This window comes from Mandrillus leucophaeus, unplaced genomic scaffold, assembly GCF_000951045.1.
Source record: "Mandrillus leucophaeus isolate KB7577 unplaced genomic scaffold, Mleu.le_1.0 Scaffold69, whole genome shotgun sequence".
Lineage (NCBI taxonomy): Eukaryota > Metazoa > Chordata > Mammalia > Primates > Cercopithecidae > Mandrillus > Mandrillus leucophaeus.
In genome coordinates this window covers 1901559-1905649 of record NW_012107474.1, presented here as the reverse complement: position 1 = coordinate 1905649, position 4091 = coordinate 1901559, and positions in this window count along the sequence as shown.

Below are 4091 nucleotides of genomic sequence, written 5' to 3'. Positions count from 1 at the left end.
AAGTCACTAAAATATATGAGGCGACTAAAGGAAGACAAGAATTATTTTAACAAGATCTGTTTGTACAGATTTCTCTCTGCCTCGAATCCCCATCTCTGGTGATAAAAATGTTTCTTTCCTCCTGGTGTAGGGAACTGGGCTCTTACATGGGAATTTAATCTACTTTCAGGAAGAAAAGCGGGGGGTCTAAGCGTACTTCTTGCAGCTACTTTTATTTTTAGTGCCTTTAGCTAAAATAATTCTTATACCATAGTGGCAGGTTTTTGGCTGGCATATTCCCTTCAATTCCGACTATATGATCTCTGGAACAGATAAAACTATGAAGACAGTAAAAAGATCAGCGTTCGCTGGGGTAGGAGGAGGGAGGCATGAATAAGGAGAGCACAGAGGACTTTTAGGGCCATAGAATACTCTGCATGATACTGTAATGATGGATCCATGCCATATGCATGTGTGAAAACCCACAGAATGTACAACACAAGTAGGCTGGGCGCAGTGGCTCACGCCAGTAATCCCAGCGTTGTGGGAGGCCGGGTGGATGACCTGAGGTCAGGAGTTTGAGACCAGCCTGGCCAACAGGATGAAACCCCATCTCTACTAAAAATACGAAAATTAGTTAGGTGTGGTGGTGGGTGTCTGTAATACCGGCTACTCGGGAGGCTGAGGCTGGAGAATCACTTGAACGCGGGAGGCGGAGGTTGCAGTGAGCTGAGATCACACCACTGCACTCCAGCCTGGGTGACAGAGTGAGACTCCATCTCTAATAATAATAATAATAATAATAATAATAGTAATATTAATGCTAAGGACAGTCATGTATGAGTTTCTGTGGGAACATGTTTTCATTTCTTTGGGGGCTTTACCTAGCTAGCAGTGGAACTGTGGGTCACACAGTAACTATGTTGAACTTTTGGAGAGGTTGCTGCTGCCCTGCTACCAGAAGTGTTTGCACCATGCTGCATTCCTATGAGCGTCCCCTTCAGTGCTCTCTGTGGCCTGCCTGTTTTACTATAAGCATCTGAGTGGGTGTGAAGTAATGATTCATCGTCGTTTTGATTTGCGTTGCCTTAAGCTTACTGGTGTTGACCGTTTCTTCATGTGGTACTGGTGGGAGTGTCTTTTATTATAATACGTTAGTGTCTAATACATTATAGTTAGTGTATAATGAGCAATGAGGAAGGCCAGAGGTCACTTTGGTCACCGTCTTGGTTTCGGTGGGTTTTGGCGGGTGTCTTTATTGCTTTATCAGCAGGGTCTTTGTGACCTGTGTCTTGTGATACCAGTCCTGCTGACCTCCTACCTCATCCTGTGGCTAAGAATGCCTGGCCTCCAGGGAATGCAGCAGCCCAGCAGGTCTCAGCCTCGTTTTACCCAGCCCCGATTCAAGAAGGAGTTGCTCTGGTTCAAATGCCTCTGACAGTAGCAGGAGCTGAAGATTATCGGGGCTGTTAGGGCAACTGACCATAGCTAGGAAATGGCAGGGCCTGAGGGCTGTGGAGCTGACACCTGAGTGCAGGGGAGGGAGGGGGGCAGTTATCTGGAAGGCCGGCGAGCGGGGCAGTTATCTGGAAGGCCAGGGAGCGGGGCAGTTATCTGGAAGGCCGAGGAGCGGGGCAGTTATCTGGAAGGCCAGGGAGCGGGGCAGTTATCTGGAAGGCCGCTTTTGAGGAAAGGTGTTATGGGTGCCCCCACTAGCACATCTGATGGGGACAGGGCCACACGAGGATGGCAGGAACGGGGCTGCAGGAGCTTCAGCCAGAGAGGAAACAGGAACTCCGGGAGGGGCTGGACCTGTGGGCTCTGTCCAGCATCCTGGAACAGACGTAGCAAGGAAGGAAGGGTGTGGCAGGGGTGGAGGTGCTGCCCAGAGCACCAGTGTTTGGGAGGGCACGCCCACCTGTTCCGGAGCAGACACTTTAGAGGCACTCAATAAACACTAGCCCCTGTTTTATTGACTAATGATAGTCAATGTGAAAGGAAAATAAACCTTGGGACCCCAAAATTACTAAGTTATTTATACCGAAGGGAAAAGTCAAGCAGGGAACTGCTTAGGGCCAACCTGCCTCCCACTCTATTCAAAGTCATCCTTCTGCTTACTGAGATAAGCATATCTGATTGCTTCCTTTGAAAAGGCTAATCAGAAACTCAAAAGAATGCAACCATTGGCCCAGCGTGGTGGCTCACGCCTATAATCCCAGCACTTTGGGAGGCCGAGGCAGGCAGATCACTTGAGGTCAGGAGTTCAGGACTAGCCTGGCCAACATGGTGAAACCCCGTCTCTACTAAAAATACAAAAATTAGCCTGGCATGGAGGTGGGCAACAAGCGCCCGTAATCCCAGCTACTTGGGAGCCTGAGGCAGGAGAATCACTTGAACCCAGGAGGCAGAGGTTGCAGTGAGCTGAGACCATGCCACTGCACTCCAGCCTGGGTAACAGGCTGTCTCAAAACAAAACAACAACAACAACAACAAAAAACCAGAATGCAACCATTTGTCTCTTATCTACCTGTGACCTGGAAGGCCCCTCCCCACTTCAAGTTGTCCTCGTTCCAGACCAAACCAATGTCCTCTGCATTAGTCCATTTTCACACTGCTATAAAGACAACATGCCCAAGACTGGGTCATTTAGAAATAAAAGGGGTTTCATTGACTCATGGTTCTGTAGGGCTGGGGAGACCTCAGGAAACTTACAAATCATGGTAGAAGGGGAAGTGGCATATGTCTTACATAGTGGCAGGCGAGAGACTGGTGAGCGAATGGGGAAGAGCCCTTGATAAAACTATCAGATCTCATGAGAACCTCCTCACTATCACAAGGACAGCAGGGTGGAACCCTGGCACCCAGTCACCTCCCACCAGGTCTTGACCTAAACATGTGGGGATATGGGAATTGCCATGCAAGATGAGATTTGGGTGGGGACACAAAGCCTAACCATATCAATGTCTTACATATATTGATTAACATCTCGTGCCTCCCTAAAATGTATAAAACTAAGCTGTGTGCTGAGCACCTTGGGCACAGGTCGCCAGGTCCTCCTGAGGCTGTGTCACAGATGTGTGCCCTTAACTTTGGAAAAAATAAACTTCCTAAATTGACTGAGACTTGTCTCAGCTATTCGGGGTTCATATCGAAGACCAGGGCAAATGCCTAGTCATGAGCATGGGTACATGGAAAGAGATGGGGACAGGCCACACATGAGCAAAGCCAGCTGGGGCCCCAAAAGCATCAGAAGGGGGTGAGGCCCCACCTCATGAGCAGACTCTGTACTCACTGGTCCAGGGGGGCTGTTGGAGGTGCAGGCAGTTGGTATTGGCAGCCAGGCCACAGGGGAATCGTGCACATCTGAACTGAACCCTCCTCAGGACAGACGTTTTTAAATTTCACTTAAACCACGACCTCTTCATTATATAGGTTATAAAATACGCTGTTGCCAGGTTGGTTGTGAAATGGCTTGCTTGTCAGCAGGCTGCTTGCTGTGTGTATTAATCAGAGTTCAATTACAGACCGTCTGGCGTTTGTGTGTGTCCCAGCTGGGCTGGTGTGTGCTGTGACAATTGTCCACACCTGGGGGTCTATCTACTGGATCCCCAAGGAGAAAGCTTCCTTCGTGGATGGCACGACCATTTCCACGCACACAACCCTGGCGGGGGGAGCTGGAGTTTGCCCAAGTCCCTCAGCAGTCACAGTGATAGGTGCTTCACATTTGTTTCTCATTTTAGCCTCACGACAACTCTGCTGTCAATTCTGATTCCAAGTCTCCCCAGAGGTCAAACAAGGCTGGGAAGCTGAGTGACCTGGCAGGGACCTGACCATTGCAGGGAGGGGGCTGTGGACGGAGCCAGAGGCTTCCAAAGAGATGGGAAAGCATCCAGTTTGCAGACCAGGAAGCAGCACATCTGGAACCGTGAGGTAGGGAGGAGCTTCGAGATCATCCAGGGGGACCTCCTACCTGCCAGGGTCTTCCACTCCTGTTCCCTCCCAAGCAGCTCTCTGCTCAAAGTCTGTGTGAGCAAGGGTCCCTGACAGCTTAACTGGGGTCGGGGGAAGGATGAGCTGCCCCTCCCATTTAATTTTAATTTTTTTTTTTTTTT